We start from the raw sequence: 27,217 nt of genomic DNA on the forward strand, positions 1-27,217 counted from the left end.
TGTTTTCACTTATCTGTATTTTAAAGTTTCCTCAGTATAGATTTTGTACATATTGTGTTAGATTCATATCTAAGTATTTCATTTTTGATGGTATAATATAAATGTATTATGTGTTTAATTTCAAATTCCCCTTGTTCATTACTGGTTCACAAAATAGGTGGCTTTGCTTTTTTAGCTTTCCTGTTACATAGGTTCAAGATAGAAATATAATAACCCGTGACACTTACCCATTTTTTTCAGTAAATATCTGCACTCAACAAAAGTGAAAGTGAAAGAAAATGAAGTCGCTCGACTGTAGCCTATCAGGCTCCTCTGTCCATGGGATTTTCCAGGCAAGAATACGGGAGTGTGTGGCCATTTCCTTCTCCAGAGGATCTTCCCTACCCAGGAATTGAACCTGGGTCTCCCACATAGTAGGCAGACACTTTACCATCTGAGCCACCAGGGAAGTCCATCTGTACTCAACAAAACTAAAACTTAAAATATGAGAAAATGAGCCTTAATTTCCTCCTTTCCACTTTCTACAAGTCAACTGAAATTGAATGGATATCATTATTCTTAAATGGATAATGAAGAAGCTCAAAAGATAAATCTGAATATTTATATACTAAAATTTATTTTTCAAGGACAATTCCTGAAGAATTAATGCCTATATTTCATTTGAAAAAAAAAAATAAAACGCTTATTCACACTCAATATGGTCATTGCAGAGCTCTTACTTCACTGGTCTACGTGGGACTGTATCTGCCAGGTCATTATTCTCCAGTCAGGGAAGAAATAACTCCTTTAATCCTTTCTATATGTGCCATTGACAATGGACCTCAAAGGAATGCGTTTCTCAACATAGGTAAAAATTATAATATCAGTCGAAAGACTGACATATTGGTTGGCTTAGAAAGGTTTATTATTCAAGATACTCTTGATAATTATTGACACCAAGCCATATGCTCAGACTCTTTATCATATTTGGAATCTGAGAGGTATATTTTGCAGGAGATGTGGAATTAAAGCTCACATGTATTAATTTAAACCTTCTCTCTTTAAATGTGCAGCAGCTTGACAAGGCAGAGTCTTCAACTGTCTGACAAGAAATCAAATTATTATAGATGATTCACACATCCTTCACCTGCAGACCTCAAGAGCCTCATGAAGAGCCTACCTGTAGCTCTTAGGTTGCTCAAAACTAATAGAATGGCTTTTATTTTTAGGTCTAGCATAAGGTATTGTTCCTACAAGGCTGGCATTTGTGTGAATGCCACTGTTATCACTTACCACATGAAAAGCAAAGCCTGGAATAATTAGTTAAATCATAATACAATGCAGTTATTAGTTTGGACCTTCTCTTTTCTCTTGAGAGTTTGATGAAATCTAATGAAATACTCAAATCCAAGTCCTGTGGAATCCCAACACCTTCCTCAAAAGTTGTGAAATTTCCCAGATAAATTAAGATCTCATGGCCTTTTTGACTAAGAACTTCTGCTTTGTTTCATAGATTACCTTATATTGATAATCCACATAGATTAACTCATTAATAAAACAGTTTCCTTCATTAGTTTCAATAACCATATAAATAAATACAATTAGTCAGCAAATGAGGAAATAATAATGCTTCTATATAAATATAGGGCTATAAAATATGAAAATGACCAACTGGACATCTTGGAAGTGCAAAATGACATTAAAATAAAAATATAGATAAACAGATAAACCTCAAATTATGAGATGAACAGAAGATTAGTAGAAGCAATTTATGGTATAATTTCTAATTTTATAATTTGTTCTGAAATGAAATTTTACTTACTTTGGCTGGAATGAGAGCTGCTTTCTGAACACAGTACAGTGACATTACAAATCAAAAAAGTACATGAAAGAGTCATTAAGAGAGACTGAGAATGTCCATTGAGATGAACCAAATAAAAATTAGTGAAGTTCCAGAAATATAATAGTGAAGAGAGGGGAATTATTTAATTTCATTTTCCTGATTCAAAAATAGAATCTACCAGTGACTTCTGAAATTACTACATCCCTCTGCCCTTACCCAGGTCATCTTGTTCAGATGAGAGAATCAATAAAATTGTTCTTCCTTTGACATTCTTTCACCTCTCCCTTTGAGTTTTCACTGAATATGTCAATTCTGCATCGTCAAGACATTTTTCTTATGTCCAGGTTCGAGTCTCCATATTTGTTTTAGTATCAAAATTGATATATACAAATTTCATTGCCAATGTTTTTGCTTTATTTTGCTGGTAGGTCTTGATTAGAAGAAATTTATTCTCCAAAAGTTTCTTCAAGTAGTATTCACAGGAAAAATACCCTTTGATTTTTTGCATGTTTAACACTATCAGTTAGACTGGTTGTATAATTTTAGGTTCATGCTAAGTATGAAAGTTATTTTAAAATGTAGTATTTCAGTAATAGTATATAACATTATATTAAGACATATCAACCCCTTTATTCATTCTTTCAAAATATAGTTTGAAGACTCTGCCTCCCAATGCATAAGAGTGTGGATTCGACCCCTGGTTGGGGAGCTAAGATCCCACATGTTTTGTGGCCAAAAAAATCAAAGCATAAAACAAATCCAATACTATAACAAATTCAATAAAGACACACACACACACACACACATATATTCCTGGTGGCTCAGATGGTAAAGAATCTGCCTGCAATGCAGGGGACCCAGGTTCAATCCCTGGGTCAGGAAGATCCCCTGGAGAAGGAATGGCAACCCACTCCAGTTTTCTTGCCTGGGAAATCCCATGGACAGAGGAGCCTGGAGGGCTACAGTCCATGGGGTCACAGAGTTGGATACAACTGAGCAACTGAGCGTGCACGCGTGCACACACACACACACACACACAGAGATATATTTTTTGAGTACCCATTCTATTGGCATCCCTGTAATAAAAATGGAAAACATAGAGAAGGAAAATATATCAGTCTTTTTAATGAAGACAAAGTATAGTAAAGAGAACATAATTAAATAAAGACAATTATGAGCAAGTTATCTTATTCTAAAGTAAATGGTCTTAAGGAAAGAAATTCAATTCTCTCAGATTTTACAGAGGAACTCAAATCCAGCCAGTAAAGACTTCCCCAAAATTTTTATTTTATATTGGACTGTAGTTATTTTACAGTGTTGTATTAGTTTCAGGTGTACAGCAAAACCTTTCAGTTATACATATACATATATCTCTTCTTTTGCAAAGTCTTCTCTCAGTTAGGTTATTACAGAGTGTTGAGCAGTTTCCTGCGCTCTATCGTAGGTCCTTGATGGTCATCCATTTTAAATATTGTAGTGTATACATGTCAGTTCCAATCTATCTCTCTTTCCCACACCCTTCCCTCTGGTAACCATAAGTTTGTTCTTTCAATCTGTGATAAAAAATGGAATGCTTCATGAATTTGTATGCCATTCTTGCACAGGGGCTGTGCTAATCTCTGTATGGTTCCAAGCACCAAAGAGCTTGGACTGAAACTCCAAGACAAAAATACCAGGATGGTCAGCAGGAATGAGCATTAACTGTGCAGGTGATACGGTCTTCAGGTGAAACACCATCCACAGAGCCTCATGGTGAAGAAGGTGTGAACAACTGGAGAGAAGGCCCTTTGGCTATGGGAGCAGGAGATGGAGGGGAAGCACTGGATGAGGTTGGAAAGCCAGGCATGGTCCTGGACATCCTGGGCCTTAAAGACTGTGAAAAGATGTTGGTATTTATCCTGAGAGCAATGAGAAACAAGTAATGGGATTTAATAATGTGTGTGTATATGTAGGAGGATAAAATTATTAGATCTATGTCATGAAAAGAATCTGGCGTCAGTCTGAAGAAAATAAGAGAGAGAGAGAGTTCAATTAACTTAAGGAATCCAGTTAGTAGCAATCTCAGGCGGCCTTGGCCTACCGTGGCTTGAAGCAGGATTTTGGTTCCTGGCCAGAGATTGAGGTTGGGTCATAGTGCTGAAGGTATCAGATCTTAGCCACTAGACCAGTGTGGTAACAAGGCCCTGGCCCTTCAACTTTACAGAAAAAAGAATTCCCACAAAGACAAAAAGTAGTGAAATAAGTAAAGTGTTTATTAGGAGGAAAGAAGAGTACAGTATGTGTGGATAGACACACAGGCAGACAGAGAGAGAGAGAGAGCTGAGCCCTCGTGGTAGTTTCAGTCACTTCTATGGGGCATTTCTCCTGGATTTCCTTTGGCCAATCATTATGATTTCCCTGGTTCAGAGTCTGTATTTGGTTTATCTCAGAGTCCTCCCATGTGCTTATGCATCTCTCAGCCAAGATGGATTCTACCAAAGAGGCCTATGGGTATTTAACATCACTGAACATCACTCCCCTTTGGACCTCCAAGGAGCCTTTTTGCTCATGTATAGTCCGGGACGTCTCTTGACTTTGAGAATGAGAAATATGTGATCGCTTATATTCTATCTGGGAAGGTCTCAGCCTTCTCCCTCGATTGTCCTGCTATTTTTGTCTTGGAGTTTCAATCCACAGAGAACAACTCCAGCTATTTGCCCCAGCAGTCCATCTATCTCCTGCTTCAGTACGGTTAGAGATAAAGTAAAGACAGTTTTCTGGCCTGGAAAATCCCATGGATAGAGGAGCCTGGGAGGCTACAATCCATGGGGTTGCAAAAGATTTGGACACAACGTAGCAACTAAATAACAACAACAATGGCTATTTACTTTGCAATGGTAGCAATGGGTGAATGAAATAAATTAACATGAGATCTAAGAAGAGACTGAAAAGGGACTTAATGATCAAATTAAGTACAATTTACATAAAATCCTATAACAGAGATAGGAAACTGATAACCACCAAGATATGCACCTAAGAATTGGGTCAACTTAGCAGATAATACTTTGATACTTGAAGTGATGGTTAAGGAATTTGAACAATGCAAAGTTACATTTGTGTTATCTGGGTCTTTATCAAAGCTTAACATATTCTATCCAGTTTTCTCTTGTCTATCTAGTTTTCTCATTTATTTTTCACAGATGAGGTTTTAAAAATTCCTCTACTGGAAGCTGCTCTTTTAGAAGTGAAGTGACTGCTGTTCAGTGAGTAATTTCTAACAGTGTGATATTAGCTGCAAATATTTAGATAATCACATGGCTTGAAAAGAGGTGCCTGTGACAACTTGGCTTACTGTTGACTCTTACTGCATACTTTGGCAGCTCACATCTCCTCTGTGCATCTGCAGGGCTCTAGGACCAACCATGTAGAATAAGATTCAACATGGATTCAATGATAGAGTTTATTAAAGTTATAAGAGTTATTTTTATAGCTATTGATTCTATGTTGTCCAGTGTTTTCCAAGCAGATGTTCAGTTAAAGTGGTAACTTTTTTAAACATATAAGAGATATACAAATATGTTTGCATGTTTGAATCAATAGCACTTAAGTTTAAAAATGAGCCAATAATTTATTTCTGACACTAGGCAGTTGTCAAACAATATTAATGTCTGTAAATCAACAGATGAACACAGAAGAATTGCATTAAGCCCTGTGACACAGATGGCAGTGTAATGGGGTCCATCTTTCATCAACTTAACTAAACACCTCCCATTCCTAATGCCTCTTCCCTTATAAAAGTGAGCTTTGGAATGACATGTGTACAAGTGAATCTCCTACTTAACAGCTGCTGAGGGGTGAGTACTGACAGTAAACAGCCAGATGGTTATTAGACAGATCTCTTGCATGATTCAAGTAGAATGACAACTCTATGCAGAGGTGACAAGGCCTGGACAAACTTTTCATGTAAGTTTTAGAAAATTAGAGTAAATCAAGAATTTATAAATAATATAGTTGAACGTCCCAAACTGGCTGAACTTAGTAAATGTTTCACTAGTAAATCAACTGGAAGTCCAAGCCAAAGTACACTTAGAAGCTGTATGGACAGGAGCTAACAAAGCCAAGTGGTGGTCTTAGGGGGAGATTTTGGCAGCCCAGTCAGGTTACTGAGATAAGGCTTAGGGCTTAGGACCAGCCAGCACCTCTGGGGGCACCACAGGCTGTGACTTGAGCCTCATCTCCAGGGCATCAATCAAGAAGGGAGATGGGGAGAGCAAGTTTGAAGTGGTCAGAGGAGTTTTTTGCCCAAATTTCAACTCATCCTCAAAGAATATAGTGTCTGCTTCCACCTGTCATCTAACAGGAATGGGCAAGCCCATTCTGTAAGAGATGGCAAACCTTCATGTGTCCCCAGAGTTTTCCTTCTGGGGAGTCTGCTTTACTGTAATTGTCAAATCAAGTGAAGATTCCCAAGCCTCACGTCCAGCTTTCTGAATGAGAATCTCCAATGAGATAGATAAAGCCCAGGAGTTCATACAATTTTATGCCCACTGCTCAAAGAATCATAAGATTTATTTGGAATCTAGAAGACAAAGATAACTATTTGATTAAATTTCTTATCTTAAAAAGTGAAAGCTCAAAAAGTTACTTATTAAAACAAGGATAAATTGGGATATATTGACATATAAAAACTACTATAGTTAAAATGGATAACCAACAAGGTTCTATTGTATAACACAGGGAACTCTGCTCAGTATTCTGTAATAATCTAAGTGGAATAAGAATTTGAAAAATAATAGACATAGCTGTATGTATAACTGAATCATTTTGCTGTATACTTGACACTAACAAAACCTTGTAAATCAGCTATAGTCTAATATAAAGTAAACTAAAAAAGAAAATCACTGTGAACATCAAAAAACACATCTCATTTTAATCTTTGAAAGGAATCTAACAGATATTCACAGCATACAAAGTTCCCAATGCTCAGAAGCTAAATCAAGATGGTAAGAAAAGGATAGTATCAACATCAGCAATTGTATGTTTTTGCAAAGAATTAAAGCAAAGTTTAGGGAAATGAAAGGTAAATAGAGAGATGCAAAAAGCAAAAAAGAAAACACAAGCTGATATGTTTGTGTGTGTGAGACTGATAAATAAAGCTGACTGTCATTCAAAGAAAAGCAAAACAGTAAAACATTTTAACCCAACAAACCGAAGGAACCACAAATCAGTCATTTAAGAACTATCCAAACTAGGAAATTAGTGACATATATTTTAAGGAAAACATCACAAGGGACTAATTTCTTTCTGGTTAAGTATTTAGTTATAGCTAAATCCAGTTTTTATGCATGATAAATTATCATGCTGTAAAATACAATGCTTTCTAAAATCATTTTTACTCCATAAGATGTTTACAACCACAAAATTCATCTACAGACAGCATAAATGAAGAAACAACAGGCTTTTTTATAGGAAGTTAGACAATTATGAGATATATGAACATAATTCTATGGCACTGATTGAGCACCAAAACTTTAAGTGTTCTGAAATATTTTAAAGATTTTATAACTTTTTATTAAAGAGATAGTGTCACATAGTAATCTTTTTACATTAGAAAAAATTTTCAACATTTTATTCTTAAATATACTATTTATAACTTAATCTAAGTTTATCATAAAATGGTACTCTCTCTTTTCCCTCCAATAATAAATCATCATTTATTAAAATAAACTGGAATGGAAATGCATAATTCTTAAAATTTATAGTATTTTGATAGAGTTAATAGCAGAGACTCTGAATTTATAGACATAATCATTAACAGCTTCTTTTTAGAACTTTGTATTACTTTTTTTTTTAGTTTTGTTGTTCAGTTGCTAAATGAAGTCGCTCAGTCGTCCTACTCTTTCTGACCCTGTGGACTGTAGCCTACCAGGCTCCTCCATCCATGGGATTTCCCAAGCAAGAGTCCTGGACTGGGTTGCCATTTCCTTCTCCAGGGAATCTTCCTGACCCAGGGACTGAACCCAGGTCTCCTGCATTGTAGGGAGACACTACCGTCTGAGCCACTAGGGAAGTCCTGTTGAGTTGCTGTTATGTCCAACACTTTACGACTTTATAGATTGCGTGCCAGGCTTCCCTGTCCTTCATTAATCTCCTGCAGTTTGCTCAAACTCATATCTATTGAGTTGGTGATGCCATCCAGCAATCTTATCCTCAGCTGCCCCTTTCTCATTCTGACCGCAATCTTTCCCAACATCAGGGGTTTTCCAAAGAGTTGACTCTTTGAATCAGGTGGCCAAAGTATTGGAGCTTCAGCTTCAACATCAGTCCTTCCAATGAATATTCAGGGCCGCTTTCCTTTAGGGTTGACTTATATGATCTCTGCAGTACAAGGGACTCTCAAGTCTTCTCCAGCATTACAGTTCAAAAGTATCAATTCTTCAGCACTCATTCTTCCTTATGGTCCAATTCTCACATTGTACATGACTACTGGAAAAACCATACAGACCTTTATTGACAAAGCTATTTCTCTACTTTTTAATATGCTATCTAGGTTGGTCATAGCTTTTCTTCCAAGGAGGAAGCATCTTTTAATTTCATGGCTACAGTCACCATCTGCAGTGATTTTGAAGCCCCCCAAGATAAAATCTGTCACTGTTTCCATTGCTTCCCATCTATTTGCCATGAAGTGATGGGACCAGATGCCATGATCTTAGTTTTTTGAATGTTTTAAGCCAGCTTTTTCACTGTCCTGTCTCACCTTCATCAAGAGGCTGTATAGTTCCTCTTCACTTTCTGTCATTAGGGTGGTATCATCTGCATATCTGAGGTTGTTGATATTTCTCCTGGCAGTCTTGACTCCAGCTTGTGATTCAGTTAGTCTTGCTAACAGCTTACAGATTGTATTTATTTTTTCAAAGAGCCAGTTTTTGTTTTGCTGGTTTTTTCCTATTGATTTTCAATTTTCACTTTCACTGATTTATACTTTAATTTTCACTATTTTTTTTCTCCTTCTGACTTTGGATTTAAGTTATTCTTCTTTTTCTGCTTTCCTAAGCTGGAAACTTAGTTATTGATTTTAGATCTTTCTTTTTTCATGGTATGTGTATTCATGCTATAAATTATATATGTACATTAAATGCTATAAATGTCCATTGAAGCACTGCTTTTGCTACATTCCACAGATTTCAGTGTTTCCATTTTGTTCAGAATAGCTTTTAATTTCTCTTGAGATTTCCTGTTTAATGCATGAGTGATTTAGAAGTATGTTGTTTACTTTCCACAATTTGGGACTTTTTTTGGCTCTATTTCTGTTATTGATTTTTAGTTTAATTCCTTTGTGGTCTGAGAGCAGAAATTGTATGATTTCTACTTTTTAAGATATGCTAAAGCATGTCTTATGGCCCAGAATGTTGTTTATCTTGGTGAGTGTTACCTACTAGTTTGAGAAGAATGTGTATTCTGCTGCCACTGAATGAAGAACTCTATAGAAGCCCATTTCATCTAGTTGCTTGATGGTATTGTTAGTTCAACTATGTCTTTCTTGATTTTCTGCCTGCTGAATTTGTCTGTTTATAATTTTGCTGTTGTTCAGTCACTAAGTCGTGTCTGACCTTTTGCAACCCCATAAACTGTAGCACGCCATGCTCCTCTGTTCTCCACTGTTTCCCAGAGTTTGCTCAAAATCATGTCCACTGAGTTGGTGATGCTATCTGTCCATCTCATGCTCTGCCACTCTCTTCTCCTTTTGTCTTCAATCTTTCCCAGCATCAGGGTCTTTTCCAATGAGTCGACTCTTTGTATCAGGTGGCCAAAGTATTGGAGTTTCAGTTTCCATAACAAGTCTTCCAAGAATATTCACGGTTGATTTCCTTTAGGATTGACCAGTTTGAACTCCTTGCAGTCAGATAAAGTTAAAGTGTTAAAGTTTCCATATGTGATAGTGGATTTTATCTATTTCTCCTTGTAGTTCTATCAGATTTTGCTTCACATATATTGACACATTTAATCACTGTGTAATGACTTGCTATATCCCTGATAATTTTTGTTCTGAAGCCACTCTCTGCAATTAATGTAGCTACTCTCACTTTCTTTTGATTAGTATTAATGTGGTATGCTCGTCTTCATCCCTTTGTTTTCAATTTACATGTACCTTTATATTTAAAGTGGGATTTTTGTAGACATTATAGAGCTGGATATTGGTTTTTGATCCACTCTGACAGTCTGTGACTTTCAATTAGTATATTTAGACCACTTATGTTGAAAATGACTATTGATATAGTTGGGTTAATATCTACCATGCTTGTTACTATTTTCTATTTTTTGCTCTCAATCTTTGCTCCTGTTTTTGTCTTATAATCTTTTTCTACCTTTTGTGGCTTTACTTGAACATTTAGTATAATTCTATTTCTCTTCTTTCTAGGCATATCAATTGTACTTTTATCTTCTCTTTTTTATTAATGGATTTCTATTATTTCAATCATTTTTTATTGGTTCAATTATATTTATGCTTTTATTGTAAAGTCATCTTAGATCTCATTTGGAATTAAGTAGGTATAAACAATTAACAAACATAGGAAAAATCAGGCTAATATATCTCTTGTATGTTTTCTTATGAAAATGAATACTCAGATCTTCAATCCAGAAAGAAATAAGATGGGGGGGAAAGCATTAAAATAAACAACACATTTAAAAAATACAAATGTTAAAAGTAGTATTATAATTTTATCTTGCTTTTATTTGATTTATGCCTTCCTGGAGACTGAACAAGAGTCAAAGGAAGAAGGGAGCCAGGAAGAAGGGTTTCTAAAGACCAGGGATGAGAGAGAGTCTGAAAGTGTCAAAGTGTTCAGAGACAGCCGGAATAATCAGTGCTGAAAATAGGCCTGGGCTGGGCTGTGATGAGACACTCTTAGGGAAGAAGGAGGCCCTTTATAGGTCTGTATAGGAATTTTTTTCCCACAGGGATATTGTTCCCACAGGGATAACATCTCTCATGTTGGAACCATTGCTGGGGTTTCATTCTCTTTGAAGAAGTACAAAGGATGCTTCATTTTTATTTTAATTAAATGCACAGAGGAGTTATTTAGCAGCATCCCATGGATCCCTGTGTCTACTGGCAAGGAGAGCTGCAAAGCAGTCATGTGTCTTTATGTGTCCAGTGGTGCTGACCAGCCAGTGTGTAGCCCAGAGTAATATGCCACATCATCTTATGTATATTCCCAGTGAGAGGGAAAAACCAGGTAAGGAAAAAGGAACTAACATAAAGAGATATTGTCAGAGAAATTCAGGGAAATGAACATAGACTTCCCTAAAAATTCACAATTTACCTACAGGATGATTTTTTATCTTAATGTGAAGACATATACCATGATTACTGCTTACATGATAACTGAGAGATAATATGCACTTATCTACTTCACAACTTTAAGTGATATAATATATGTTCATATTATAAATATAATATATATTATATATATTATATCACTTTACATATAATATTATATATAAAGTGATATAATATAATATAGAATGGAAGGTAGTCAAATATTTGTAGGATATACAGGTGGATGCTCTTCTCCCTGCTATGTCATTCATATCCACAGAGGACTAAAATCACAGTATTTAGACTTTTCCTGCCCCTCATACATTTGGGTTACATTTACAAGATACTAGAATTAATACCAAACCAAAACTTCTGCAAGCATTTTCAATGAATATCAATATGTACATTTTTGAGAGATTTTGAGCCTTAGCAGAGTTAAATAAGATAACCAAAGACTATTCTATTTAGTCAATTAATTATTTAATAAACTGATGGTTATAGAATTTCTTCTTTAAATTGAAATGGTATAGCAGAAGTGAAAGTTTTCTGAAGTAGAAGTAAAGTTCATATTTTATCTGAATTGCAAATTCAAGAGACTATATCATCTTAAAAGAACTGAGTTGAATAAAGAATAATGTGAGGCTCTAAAAACATATGGATAAGGTCAGAAGTATCATATTATGAACGCAAAATTTAGCAGATAACTTAGACGTAAGAAATGTGATAAAATTATATGAGAAATATAGAAATATACTACTTTGACATTTTGCTTTCCTGATAGAATCCCAGTAAAGAGTGCCTGTATTTTGGATCTTGTGTTTCTACTAAGAGTAGGTCTGAGTTCCTTGATCTATATATCAGGTGGAAGAAAGGATAAAAAGAAATATCAAGGGCTTCAGGTTGAGTTCAGTGGAATGTAATGTTTACCTCTAACTCTTCACCAAATCTTTCCAAAAGGCTGGTAAGTGAATTTTAAGACATGCACTTTTGAAGCTATAGTAAAATGGAAAAGAAAACAGTGACACAAGCTAGAAAACAAGCTCAAAGAAGCCAATGCTAGACTGGCAGAAGGGGAAACTTAGAACATCTAAATGTGCACTGCAGAACTCCCAGAGCCTCAGGAATTAGTAACAACCTATGCCTCAGGAGGTTTAGGTCAATTCACCCTGCAGTGATCAGGGAATGTGCTTATAGGTTTGGCTTAATTAAACTCAGAAGTGCCACCTCATCACTTTTGCATTTTGTCTTTGTCCAGCCCACAGTGAAGGGGAGGGTATTACACAGGGCGGGTAGACCAGGAGGCAGAATCATCGGAGGCTGTCTGAGAAGCTGCCCACCTCCATCAGTATCACCTCCCTAAGAGAGAGTCCATGTAAGAAAAGATCATCTTCAGTGGGAATTAAGTGAAGTCATCCTTGGAAATGAAAAACGTTAAATGTAGTTTCCAGACCTTTCTCAGAGATGGAGACTGAAGAAAATAATAGAAAAATGCATTCATGCAAAAAATGAAGATGTTATGAAAACCTCGCAGTATAGGTAGTTGTTATTCACCTGACTGATTTCTTCCTCTCAGATCAATGGACTGACTTTCAGATTCCCAGACTCCTGAACAGCTATTTTAAGAGTTATAGATAAAAGTTTGAGATTTTACAAATGCTGCCTGGCCTCAAATTCACTTGACATGTTGACCTCATTTAATTGTTTTCATTTGCCATATCTCCTGTAATAGCAAATATCATTGTACTGAGGTTGGTGAGTTGATTAATAGCCTTGATTTTTCATGTGCTGGTTAATTATGAGGGTTACAATATTATCACACACTATTCAAGAGAAAAAATCATTATGTTTCTAAGCATTATGTAAAATTTATCATTGATTGTGACTCTAGAAAAATATCATTGTTTTAGGGAAATATATGTAATTGAAGAACATTATTTTATCTTCAACCTAATCATGTCTGTTTTCATCAAGTAGAACTAAATTTGATTTTGACTTATTTACCCTGGTCAATTTATTCAGTGAGAATTTTATACAGTTTTGTTTTAAGAAAAAACTTCTATTGTAAGAAAAAAAAAGTAAACTGCATTAAAAGTCAGCTGTATCATACAATCTTTGTCAATTCCGACGGCATCTTAAAGGTCTTATAAAACTCTGAATGCATGTACATGTTTTCAAATATTCTGTACCTCAACTATAAGATGTTAATGTTAACTATTTTCTGAAATAATTGTGTTTCTTGCCTATATTTTAAGTAATATATCTGTATAATTATTTATTTTACTGTTCCTCTTGAAGATGCTTTGGTTAAATGAGTAGATAAGATTTAATTATTTTCTTTATATATTTCTATGTAATACTTCTAATCAATAGATCCTAATGGGTCTCTTCTTTGGTAAATAATAATGAGGTCAATTTTTAAAAAATATGGAAATACCAGTTTGATTTTCAGAACTAGCACTCAAAAATAATTAGCAACAGAATTTGTAGAAAGTGCTGTGTGTGTGTGTGTGTGTGTGTGTGTGTTGTGCTGGACATCCATGAAGCTACATTAGGGATGCATTCTACTTATGCTGCTTAGCAGTGTTCAGAGGTAGAGCCTAAACTGAAGGGAAGGACAACTGGTATATACACTCACACAAGTTGGGTCACTGGCTCTTAGAACACCTGACGCTGTTCTCAAATCAGCTAAGCAAATGGCCAAGCGCAAAGAGCTAGAGCCCCTAGACCATGGATGGCTTAGTTTTGCCTCTCATCAGCTTGAGAAATGAAGATTGGCCCTTTCTTCATTGTGACTCTTAGTTTCCTCCCTGGAGAATCCACAGAGCTAGAAGATGGTGCTAAGTGAATGATATGGGGTCCAGGTTATAATTAATCACTACATAAAACAAATGATTCTCAGTTTTAAAGACCACCATGGAGCCTGCTACTGTCTCTGCTGGATTTTACTCATGAAAACCCATATATTGTATTAGATGAAATTAGCTATTATCCTCTAATTAAAAATAAATACATTTTAGAAAGAAATTAGCTAATTTATTAAATAGAATGGAGACCAGAGATGGAGTAGAATCATTGTTTAATCAGTACTATGAGGTGTGTATATTCAGAAGCATTTTGAATGGAGTGAAGATTACTGAATGACAAAGGAATGCTACCTTCTTCCTTGTAGTTAGTGAAGTGCTTAGTACTTTGCAAAAAAAGAGAGAGAGACAGAGAGAGAGAGAAATTAGGAAAGGAGGATAAGAGAATATTGAAAGAAAAATAAGGAGAGAATGGGATGGGGAAAAGGAAGGAAAGTGATGGGAAGTGGTAGAATGGTGGGGGGAGGAGTCATGGGCAACACCTACTTACAGGGCAGGGAGACCAAAAGTGTAGAGAGACCAAAACACAGCTTCTACTGTTCCTGTGCCCACCTGTCCATCTTAAGCACCTCTGATGGAGAAAGGGTTTTGCAATTTAAATAGAAAAAGTGCAACAGCGGTTTATACAACAGCCTTAGTATGTATACCCTAGGTGATCATGGTAAGCGCAGCTGTGATCCAAATGTGAAGAACACAACATAAGTTTCCATGGAAGTCACTGGAACCAGAGGCAAGAAGGCCCATTTGTGTGTAAAAACCTTACCCTAATGCTCTGATCACTGAATTTTCTTTAGCACTTTTTTGAAAATGCACTGATTTTCTAATTGACTTAGAAATCAAAGAAAAAAATTGCACTCACAGCTTTAGAAGTATTGATTGAGGGAAAACACACAACCTAAAAATTGTGAATTATGTTTTATCCGGGACCTTACTGAGGACATGACCTGAGAATCAGCCTGTCAAATAACCCTGAGGAACTGCTCCCCGAGGTAAAGGAGGGAGCCAAGATATATGGGGGTTTTTGGTGCACGTGGTAAAGAACATGCCTGCGTATGCAGGAGACATAAGAGACATGCGTTCGATCCCTAGTTGGGAAGATCTCCTGGAGGAGGAAATGGCAATCCACTCTAATATTCTTGCCTGGATAATCCCACAGATAGAGGAGCCCCTGGCTGGCTATATTCCATAGGGTAGCAAAGAGTCAGACACGACTGAAGTGACTTAGCACATCACTGAAATAATGCAATCAAATGTCAAAAGATTAAAGCTAATCGGAAAAAACAGAAAGCTCAAGTTGATGATTTTAGTGCTTTTCTATGTATGCAAGACGCAAGAGTCTGGGCTCATTGAAACTACTCCTTTGACGTGCATCTTAGCTCTCAAATCTGAATTTCCCTCAGGGGGCACTGACAGAGGGGAACTGCAGTGGCTGATGTTTTGATGGTGGGCAACATTCATTTTTAAAAAAAATTTTTACTGCGGTATAGGTGTTTTACAATGTTGTGTTGTTTTCCTCTGTACAACAAAGTAAATCAGTTATATATATATATATATATATATTATACCCTCCCTCTTGGACCTCCCTCCTACCCACCTTCAATCCAGCCCCTCTAGGTCACCACAGAGCATCAAGTTGAGCTCCCTGTGCTATACAACAGGTTCCCACTAGCTATTTTACACATAGCAGTGTATATATATGTCAATTTCATTCTCTTAATTCATCCCCTGTCCCCTCTGTGTCCACATGTTTGTTCTCTATGTCTGTGTCTCTATTCCTGCCCTGGAAATAGGTTCGTCTTTACCTTTTTTCTAGATTCCATCTATAGGCACTAATATATGATACTGGTTTTTCTCTTTCTGACTTATTTCACTCTGTATGACAGTCTCTGGGGCCATCCACATCTCTACAAATGACCCAGTTTTGTTCCTTTTTGTGGTATTCATTCTTGAGTAATGAAATGGCAGGCAACAGATTTTAGTCAGCAAAGGGGAAGAAGAAAACAGGCAAAGCTAGCCTTCAGGGCCAACCCTTCTCACTGTCTGTTCTGTCCTGCACATCTGCCCACAGCCAGAAGAATATTTAAAATGCCAATGATTCACTCTATAGCAGACCAGCTGAGTTGAAACCACAGTCCTGCATTGTCTGGGTATGTAGTAAACAGGGTGGAATGAGGAATCGTTCCTGCCTTCCAATGGCCACAACCCAGGGGACAGACAGGATGAAGAGGTGGAGAAGTTATATGAGGACTGGTTTGAAATATATCTATTATAGATTTTTGTCTAACTGATATGTGGGTAAAAGAAAATACTGTATTCTCTACAAATTTATCATTTACTCTTTCAGAAAATAGGATTCATCTTTCAAATAATGCTTACTTTTCAAAGTAGTAATGTTGGGGAACCACTGGCCTAAACTGCCTACCATGGTCAGGCAAGATAATAACCGCTTTCATAAGTTATCTCACAACAGGAGGTCCTGATAAGGCACACAGAACTAATAAGCTACCACTAGCCAGAAGAATTCAGGAGGGGCCAAAAAGAAGGAGGAGACACCAGCCTGTAATACGTCCTGCCAACCTCCCAGAAACCTTTGCACTGGAATCAATCTTTGCACATACCACCAGAAAGGGCACTGAATGAGACAGAATATGGGTACAAGCAAAATGAATGCCAGAGACAACACGGAAACTAAGCCCATACTCCCATAAAACCTAGAACTGTGAGCCACATGACAGAGCAGCTCTCCTGGGTCCCCTTAACCTGCTTTTCTCCACCCAGGAACCCCTTTCCCATAAAGTCTTTTGCTTTGTCAGTATGTGTGTGTCTTTGGACAGCTCATTTCCAAGTATCAAACAAGAGCCCACTCTCAGGCCCTGGAAGGAGAGCCCCTTCTGGAAACAATATATGTATTTTTGAATTTTTACTAAACAGTTTTATATTCTATGCTGTATCTTCTATTTGATGGTATTATGGAATCTAGAAAATATGAATATCTAAGACTTTTTTCTGGCCTCAAGAGCAAACATTTATTTTGGGGAATGAATGGAGAAAATAAGAAAACAATATCTATGAATGTGATGTTTAATAATAAAAAGAATCATTGCGGGGGGTGGGAATGGGGAAAGAAGTAAGCCTAGTGTTTTTAATTGAAGAAAGAGATGTGGGGATAGATGTGGGCAATGCTACAAAGCTGTGGCTGTCCCTGCTGTGGAAGGCAGATTGCTTCAACTGAGAACTGACTGATCAAGTCAGGACATGGAGTTGCTTGATCACCTAGTTTTAAACTCTGTGATAGATGTTGACATATTTAAAAGAAGAGACTTCAGATCTTTCAGAACATGAAACCATCCAGACAGGGGAGGATCTTGAAAATATAAAGGTTAAATATCGGCATCCGGAAAGAGAGTAAATTCATGAAGAGAGGAGGAAAGCTCCCTCCCCAACTCCTATACCACCCCCACATCCAGAGGGAGTGATTGGCTAAGGGATTCCCTGGCTTGTTAGAAGAGAGTAGAGGGTCAGTGAGGAGATGTTCTGCATGGATTTTTTAAATTTATTTATTTTTAATTGGAGGATAATTGCTTTAAAATATTATATTGGTTTCTGCCATACATCAACATAAATCTGTCACAGGTGTACATATGTCCCCACCCTCCCGAACCTCCTTCCCACCTCCTACCCCATCCCACCCCTCTAAGTAGTCATAGAAAACTGGGTTTAAGCTCCTGGCAAATTCCCACTGGCTGCCTATTTTACATACGTTAATGTATATGAATCGATGCATGTTTTTAACAATGATTTCTGTCTAAGACTGAATGTGTGAGAATCACTTACGGGTCAGAAGGACAGCACGCTTGCAAGCTGTGTCTTCTCCTCAACTGGCCCATCTACAGTGACATCAGGCTTAAGGAACAGCTCAAAGATGCAAAACAAAAACCAAGTAAATAATGTCAAAGGCACAAGTGTACAGATCTCAGTGGGATATATCATTTTACAACCAGTGCTACGAAATGTAAGCAATCAAGTGATACAGACCACTTGATTGATACAGACCACAAAGGGGAGGAAAATGCTTTACTTTGGAAAATCCTGCCTGCTGCTGTTGTTGAAAATTGTACAGGGAGGAGGCCCTGTGGGAGAAACATTAGAAACACAATCTTTTGTCATCCTAGAAAACCTCAGCACAAAAGCAAAAGAAAACAATCATATTATTGAATAAGCATTGAACCACACATCACAGGCAGTCTGCTAACAACATTGGACACTGTGAAGAAACGAAAGAAAATCTAACCCTTTCAGACAACTGGGCAGCAAAGACCCATTATGTACATGATCTTAAGATAGATGATAATTCGCCCTCGAGTTATTGGGCTGGACAGCACCATTTGTCACACGTAGTTCATCCTAAATTCACTTGATAATTGGGGTGGCCATCTGCGTTAGCTAATTGCCTTTATCCAAAGGAAAAATAAACTTTTCAAGTCTTTATGATAAGAAATAGTTTAAAACTTGCAGCCAGGCAGTTAGGTTCTTGCCCTCCTGCTGAGACTGGGATCTAGAGACTGTAATCTTCCTTTATAATTACATTTCAAAGAGCTGGCTTCTGGGTCATTGAGAAAAGCTCTTGGAGTGTAAAAGCAGCAAGAGGCTTGATGACGTTTTAAAAGGGTTTACATACATCTCAGAAGGACAGAGAAAGAATTTACAATTAGAAGTTTTCTAAAGTAAATGCTCTAAAATAGTGGGGGTAGGGGGATTGATTTTCCCTTTTTTTGTACCAAGAACAACTAATTTTTTAAAAATTTGTTTTTGCCCTTGTAACAGGACATTTCCAGGCCCTAAGAGCCTCCAAGCATGTTTTCTTTGCCCTGTAATTAAAAACTTAATCATTTTTAAGTTTGCTGCCCAAATTTATATATCGGAAGATTGCCCATGAAATCCAGTCTTTCTGCAGCTCAGAAAATTTAAATCATTTGGCAGCAGTCAGCTGGAGTGAAGATTAAAATATTGAAGTGTCATCCTACTGTTATTTCAAAGTGAACTTGTTTACTGTTAATGAGCTAATTATTAAGGCTAAAATCTACATTGTACAGCACCAAGGATGATGACATTTCTAGATACTCGTATCATGATCATTTATTGAGCATTGTCATGTCCCATGCTGTTTTAATAATCTCTTCACGCCTTTGGGGAGGGAGGGTTTCTATCCCAGGGTTATGATGATGCTAAACACAGGACAGTGGACAGATACAGTTGACAGCATTTTATTAGTCACAGATGCACAGCCTTGGGAGGAGGACACTGCACATGCCATGCCGTTCAGGACCATGTGGGGAATGCACTTGGGAACATGTCCAAGCTTGCTCTGCTTGCCACAGGACAGACCAGTAATTCTGAGAGACCAGGTATTGAGGCAAGGAATATGACTTTATGTGGAAATCCAGCTAAGAAGGTGGCAGACTAATATCTCAAGATAGCCATCTTATTGGGGTCTGGATACCAGGTTCTTTAATAGAATAGAGATATGGGGAGCTGAGAAAGCAAAATAAAATGCCCAGTAATCTTGCAAATATCTCCTAGAATGGTGGGCCTTGGGGAGGGGGTGTGTAAATTTCTTCCTTCCTGCCATTGACAGGTGGACAGGGTCTTGAGCAAAAGCACTTTGGTTTAATATTCAGGAAGAGGGACAGGGTTCCTAGAGACAGGCCATTCTGTACAAACAATATCCTTTTAGTGAAAAAAAGCAATGGAAAGCAAAGGTTAAAGTAAAAGAAACGATGTAGCAAGGAGTCAGTTTTTCCCTATAAGAGTGAATAGCCAGGCTGTGGGTGGTAGGCTTTGTAGTATCAAGAGGGTGGGTTGTCCCCAGTTCCTATAAGAGGATGTCACTAGCTAGTTGGAATAATCCTATGAGCTAGCAAGGAACTGAAGCCTGGGCCTCAGGGTCAAGCAGGCATCATACCTGGTCAGTTAGGTAAGGAGGAATTTTGACCTGGGAACTTTGTCCACAGGAGCAGAGTATGGAGGAGAACTGTGGTAAGACCATGCAAAATTCTCTTAGTTTTACATTCAGTTGATAATAATTTTAGACCTATTCCCATACAGGCATATTGACTATTTCACATTCATAACACTTCTATGATGTAGTCCTGTTCTTACACCCACTTTAAAGATGGGAAAACTGAGATTCTGAGAAGGGAAGTGATTTAACTACTGAGATTCTGAGAAGGGAAGTGATTTAACTACAATCACACAGCTAGACATAGCCATATGAGTCTGGTTCCAGGGCCAGGGCCCTCACTGCTACCCAGTAATGAAAGTGAAGGAATATTTTTATAGCTTCTTTAGTATTAAGTGGTAACACAATCTTTTAAAATGTTATAAATACAAATAAATTAAGAAAAAATAGAAAAACTGTCCTTGCCTGTTGAGTTGAAAGGGTTTCCAGAGTAAGGTGTTTTATTTCCAAAATTGTTTTGCCTCTTTTGAACAAAGATCTGCATCAGACAAAGCCAAGAGCTGATCTATGAATGGTTCAAAGAATAATTATTCCATGCTGTAGTAGTGCCTTATAGCAACTATCAGGAAAAATTGAGGAAGTCTGAAATAAAAAAAAAATTACTGGGTGTTCTGTCTAGCACATTTTGGGTTATCTTCATCTTTCACTGTCAGATCTATTTTACAGCCTTGCAAGTTGTAGAATTTTTATAGGAAAGCAAGTTTTCTTATCCTTAGAAAAACAAATTGGTCCCTAGAAATGTGATTGAGTATTATCATGTGGATATTGAGCAACTTTGCAGCTATTTTGTACTCCATTTTAGCATTCCTGATGGCCTACAAATATATGTGTTTGAATTTTTCTTTTAACTACTTGTAACACTTGCTCCCTTGTGCTAAATAAAATCTTAACATGTTTATTTTGTATTTTTATGAGAATCATGATCTGCCTCTTTCTTTTTGTAAGAGTATCACTTTTTTACACAATTTTAATGGCTATATTCCACTTACAGTTGTACAGAATATAGCCAATATTTTGCAATAACTGTTTTTAAAAAAGGTACCTTTTAACACAGCTAACAATATTAAAGCATTGCCTTTGTAATTTAAATTGTATGATACAACTTTGTGATTTGAATTGAAATTATACTTGTGTGAGAAAACATTAACCTATGGTCTATCAGAAAACTGGTTTCTATCTGGTGTTTTAAAAAGAGTTTTCAGTTAGTCAGTCAGTTCAGTCGCTCAGTCACGTCCGACTGTTTGCGACCCCATGGACTGAAGCACACCAGGCTTCCCTGTCCATCACCATCTCTGGGAGCTTGCTCAAACTCATGTCCATCAAGTTGGTAATGCCAACCAACCATCTCATCCTCTGTCAATCCTTATCCTCCTGCCTTTAATCTTGCCCAGCATCAGGGTCTTTTCCAAGGAGTCAGTTCTTCGCATCAGGTAGCCAAAGTATTGGAGTTTCAGCTTTAGCATCAGTACTTTGAATGAATATTCAGGACTGATTTCCTTTAGGATGGACTGGTTGGCTCTCCTTGCAGTCCAAGGGACTCTCAAGAGTCTCCAACATCACAGTTCAAAAGCATCAATTCTTGGACACTCAGCTTTCTTTACAGTCCAACTCTCATATCCATACATGACTGCTGGAAAAACCACAGGTTTGACTATACAGACATATGTCAGCAAAGTGATATCTCTGCTTTTTAATATGCTGTCTAGGTTGGTCATAGCTTTTCTTCCAAGGAGCAAGCATCTTTTAATTTCATGGCTACAGTCACCATCTGCAATAATTTTGGAGCCCAAGAATATGAAGTCTGTCACTGTTTCCATTGTTTCTCAGTCTATTTGCCATGGAGTAATGGAACCGGATGCCATAATTTTCGTTTTTTGAATGTTAAGTTTTAAGCCAGCTTTTTCACTCTCTTCTTTCACTTTCATCAAGAGGCTCTTTAGTTCTTCTTCACTTTGTGCCGTAAGGCTGGTGTCATCTGCGTATCTGAGGTCATTGATATTTCCCCTAGCAATCTTGATTCCAGCTTGTGCTTCTTCCAGTCCAGCATTTCCCATGATGTACTCTGCATATAAGTTAAATAAGCAGGGTGACAATATACAGCCTTGACAAACTTCTTTCCCAATTTGGAACAAGTTTTAGTTCTCAGAAATAAATGTCTAAGAATCAGTGGGTGAGGTACAGGGGAAGAAGAAGTTGGTTCTTAGAAAGTGACAACAGCTGTCTTGTCAAACTACATTAACCTTAAATTTAAAATCTGATGCACGATACTGGATGCTTGGGGCTGGTGCACTGGGACGACCCAGAGGGATGGTATGGGGAAGGAGGAGGGAGGAGGGTTCAGGATGGGGAACACATGTATACCTGTGGCGGATTCATTTTGATATTTGGCAAAACTAATATACAATTTGTAAAGTTTAAAAATAAAATTAAAAAAAAAATCTGAGTCATTCTTTGTTTGGTATCACCACATGAATTAGTTCAAAGGAAGAAGCTAACTCAGATGTGCTGGCTCCCAGCAGTCCTTTTCCTCTACAATAACTAAATGCACTGGGGTACCTATGGGCTCCTGGCTCACAGAGCTGCTTTCCCAAGTCTCTTCCCAGGGCAGGGATCTCACTTATAGGGCTACAATAGAATTGGCTAAAAGGTGTCCTTGGGCTTCCCAGGTGGTACAATGGTAAAGACTCTGACTGCCAAAGCAGGAGACACAGGCTCTATCCCTGAGTCTGGAATATACCCCAGAGTAGGAAATGGTAACCCACTTCAGTATTCTTGCTTAGAAAATCCCATGGACAGAGGAGCCTGCATGTGCAAAAGCAATTCAAATATAGTGTTTGGTTATTTTTCATTTTAATTTGGTTTTAAACTTATAGAGTAAAACAAAGAATGCCTCCTCTCTGTATTATTATTGCTATTCTTTGCTTGTTTTCTAAATTCTGAAATTGCTGGACCGTTTCCTCTGAAATACTTTATTCTGTATTTCTGAAGTACATGGACAATCTCTTACACAATGTTCAAAATCAGGATATTTAACATGGATACAGTACTGTCCTCTAATTCACACTCTTTATTTAAATGTTATCAGTTGTGTCAACAATGCCCTTCATACATATTTATCTTCCTGTTTCAGGATCAAACTCAAGATATCAGATTGTCATTACCCTTTTTTGTTGTTTAGTCAATAAGTCATGTCCAACTCTTTGTGACCCCGTGGGCTGTAGCCCACCCAGCTCCTCTGTCCATTGGGTTTCCCAGGCAAGAAGAATACTAGAATGGTTTCCATTTCATTCTCCAGGGCATCTTCCTGGCTCAAGGACTGAACCCTCATCTTCTGTATTGCCAGGCAGATGCTTTACCACTGAGCAACTGGGGAAGCCCCGTTACCCATTTACTTTCCTTTCACCGAGAGCAATTCCTCAGCCTTTGTTTTTCTTTCTGATCTTACCATTAGTAGTGATTACCGGCCAATCATTCTGTAAAATGTCCCTCAGTGGGTGACTGGCTTATGTTTCTTTATAACTAGATTCATGTTATACATTTCAAAGTAAAAACAAAAGTGATGCTGTGTCCTGCTCCAGTACTTCATTATCAGGAGGCACACAATTCCAGTTTGTTCTGTTACTGATTACTTGCCTAGGATAAAATAACTCTTATTTGTTTCGTGTATAAAATAAAAAGAGTTTTAAAAATTCATGACTAATCATGTTCATCAGAAACAAAAAGTGGCCCCTTGACACCAAAATTGGCATTTGGTAAGTATATAATATACAAAAGAAGTCAATTTATTACTTTTCTGGAGAATTCCATGGACAGAGGAGCCTCGCAGGCTACAGTTCATGGGGTTGCAAAAAGTCAGACATGACTGAGCAACTAAAACTTTCCCACTACCACTGTGGAGAATATGAACCATAGAGTAATATGGGAAAATAATCTAAAGTAGAGTGGATATATATATATATGTATAACAGATCTATATTGCTGTGCACCTGAAATAACTCAACATTATAAATCAACTATACTCCAATAAAAATTTAAAAGAATAACCATAGGGTAAGTGAGATTATTTTTTACTATAATCAGAAATTTTTTCCTTTTACAAAGCTGGAGACTTTCCTTTATTTACATGTATCCTTCCTTATTTCCTTCCTTTTTTCCTTCCTGTCTCTTTTTATCTCTTAGTCTTTTTTGCTTTATAGCTATTTTTTCCAAGTAAAATGTTCTTAAAATACAACTATAAATTAACAGTGCCACTCGTTGCCTATATATATATATATATACACACAAATCAATTGCAATATGAATGTATTGTAATGTATTGTTGATTGTTCTGAAGTTATGTTTTTAAAAACACTTTCTAAGTTCTGTTGATCTGCACGTATTTACTTTGCAAAGACAAATAGTGGTTGTATTAGCTTTGATTTAAGATGATCTATTTCATTGTGACTTGATCTGAGAAACAATGAGTATTTAGTCAATATGTATAATGTAAGACAATAATTTCACCGTGAAAGTCCAATGCGGCAGATTTTTCTATTTTTATAAAATATTAATTTAAAATAGTCAAATATATTTTTCTTCCAATAATGTGTAGAATAATAAAGTTAGCTTTCCAACATACCATTTTGAGCATATTAAAGAACTAGGCAGTCGTAAAATTTTATGCAAATAATGATTAGGAGCCAACTCATAGGATATTATATATGACATACCTAAAAGTGAATATAAATTGCATTTAGCTTTCAGGTGGTATCTGGGAATAAATTTCTGATTTAATCAAATATATGGTATCTGTTTCAGAATTTATAACTAGTTAACATCACCCAACTGGTACAGATAGTTTTTAACTGATAGATTTTTGCTAAATTTAGTGTCTAGCATTTTGAAAACAATTTTGAACTAGATTTTATATACCCACATATCAGTCATCTTATCTGAAATATTTTGCAAACAAGTTTTAAATATATAGAATAAATATTTTACTAGAGTTACAAGAGAAAACATTTTCTTTATGCTATAAAGTATAATGCATTCCTCATTAATTGCATATACATCATATTCACCAATATTTTAGAAATAATTATTTTGAGAAACAGTGTCTTATAAAGCAAGGAATATGAGGTTCAAAAGTTTTCCAGTGTTTTATTTAGCATAGCATTATTCAGATAATACTAAAAAGACTAGAGTTGCAGTGAAATTTTAGTTTGCCAACCTAAAGGACCATAAATACATACATATTTATTTCATACATATGTATTTTAATTAAAATCAGCCATGCCTCTTATCACTCTGCTGGTGCAAATACAGTATAACATATCCTAGGCAAATTCTCTTGTGGTTTTAAAGGTTGGCTTTTTCTTCTTCTTAATAGACTGAATATATACTAGTCTAAAGAATACAATGACTTTTACAGATAGTGACAAATATTATAACTAAGTGGGCTTTTCCAATCATGTAGTGATCCCATCGTCTTGTTTCAGGTCCATATTGTAGGTTAAGGAATTGCCCCAAGCTACTCCTGCCATTCCTTTCCTTTGGTCCCCTACCTCCCAATTCCTGTGGCCATCACAGTTTATAAGATTTTTACATTGGATGGATGCAACTATTGCATCTGGTGTCTTAATATTTTCTCTGCCTTAAGAATAAAGTGGTAAAGGAGGAGATAAGAATTTAGGTTAGTTACATGGGTCATCTGGCCTAATAGTCTAGATTTTTTTGACAAGCTGCTCATCTGCTAAAACAATTACAGCAATATTGAGACAGTCAGTCAATCCCTGGCCTTGATTTTTTTTTAATACTAGGAGGAGCTTAAAAATATTTTCTAGGCAAAAGCCATTTCTCTGGATCACTTTAGGAAGGACCCTGGCAACAGAGGAGCTGAAGAAATGAGCTCACTGAAATCAGTCATCTGTTCAGACCCTGAAATTCAATTTCCAGGAAAACTGTCCCCTATGTCAAGGCTGAGTGTCACCCATGGAAAATGACTCCTGTAACCTTATTAGAGAAGCCAGTTGAAGAGGCAGCTATGGCTCCCCAAGAAGGAACACACATCATTTGCCCAGTAATCTTTTGAGCAGACCCTTACAGATAGCTCCAATGGGCCAGGAACTGTATGGGCTCCTGGGTATATGGAGGGCTAGACACATTTGCCCCGTTATCTCCACAAGCCCTCTTTCTCAGGGGACAGACTAACAGGATTCCTTTCAACCAAAGTAAACAGAAAACAATGTAAGTTATGGATCCTAGGGTCAGTTCAGAAAGGTCAAACCAATTCACTGTAAATGTGTCTGAAAAGTCAAGGAGGGAATAGAGGATGAGTGTGTATGGAATGTGTAGTGTGTAGTTTGTGTTTGTGGTGTGTGTAGTGATGGGGGTTGGGGGAGAATGGGGCTGAAGATAGAACTAAAGAATATGCTTAAGTCTGAAAAAGTTAACATTTACTGATTTTGCATGAAACTAAGCCCAAGTTTTTATTATCAGCTAATTTTGTGAACTTTTTGGTGGACAGTTTGGAATAAACATATAATTTCTTCTCTGCCATATTTTTTCAAGTCCAAATATTCCAGCTCCTCTGGAGTTACTGCAGGCATTTCTAATTATTTTAAAATTTAGTGCCTGCATCCTGTCAGATTCAAGAGACCATATTAATTAACTCCACCCACAGAAATCCAACTTAGCCATTTTCAGTGAGAAGTAAGGCAAAGGCCATTGGGCACTTCAGTTACTCCATCACCATAATCCTTCACAGTGTACAAGTCTGATTTAGACACTGTGTTATCCTTGCAGGCTTGCTTGGCGGGCACAGACACAGATGGAGGGGATGGTCTGGGTAGTTTTCACCAGTGGTCTCAAAGCACCTTCAAGGGCACCTGTAGACTCTTTTTTTTTTTTGGTACTGACAAGATCTCTCCATTTACACATCTTTCAGGCATATGAAGACTGTTACCTAAACAATGTTCTTTTTATAATTTATCTAGATTTAAAGTGTTGCTCCTGGGACTTCTCTAGCACTCCAGTGGCTAAGACTTCCCACTCCCAGGGCAGGGGGCCCAGGTTTGATCCCTGGTAAGGGAACTAGATCCCACATACTGCAACTAAGACATGACACAACCGGAAAAAATAAATATTTTTTTCCTGGTTAATGGGGTAGAATTTTATGTTTTCTTGCAGTGAGTTGTCTGAGCTGCCCTCCTCTGCTCACTGACCCCAAAGCTGTG

General features: G+C 37.0%; 2 non-coding genes across 2 annotated transcripts; both read right to left on the reverse strand.

The window, feature by feature from the left end:
• Positions 1–376: 376 nt before the first annotated feature.
• Positions 377–448, reverse strand: TRNAS-ACU (transfer RNA serine (anticodon ACU)). Its single transcript has one exon. It is a non-coding gene; the product is annotated as a tRNA-Ser (tRNA).
• A 2,933-nt stretch (positions 449–3,381) lies between these two features.
• LOC138989011 (U6 spliceosomal RNA) lies at positions 3,382–3,485 on the reverse strand. The gene has a single exon (XR_011465260.1). It is a non-coding gene; the product is annotated as a U6 spliceosomal RNA (small nuclear RNA).
• Positions 3,486–27,217: the final 23,732 nt, after the last annotated feature.

This window comes from Bos mutus, chromosome 8 (genome assembly GCF_027580195.1).
Source record: "Bos mutus isolate GX-2022 chromosome 8, NWIPB_WYAK_1.1, whole genome shotgun sequence".
Lineage (NCBI taxonomy): Eukaryota > Metazoa > Chordata > Mammalia > Artiodactyla > Bovidae > Bos > Bos mutus.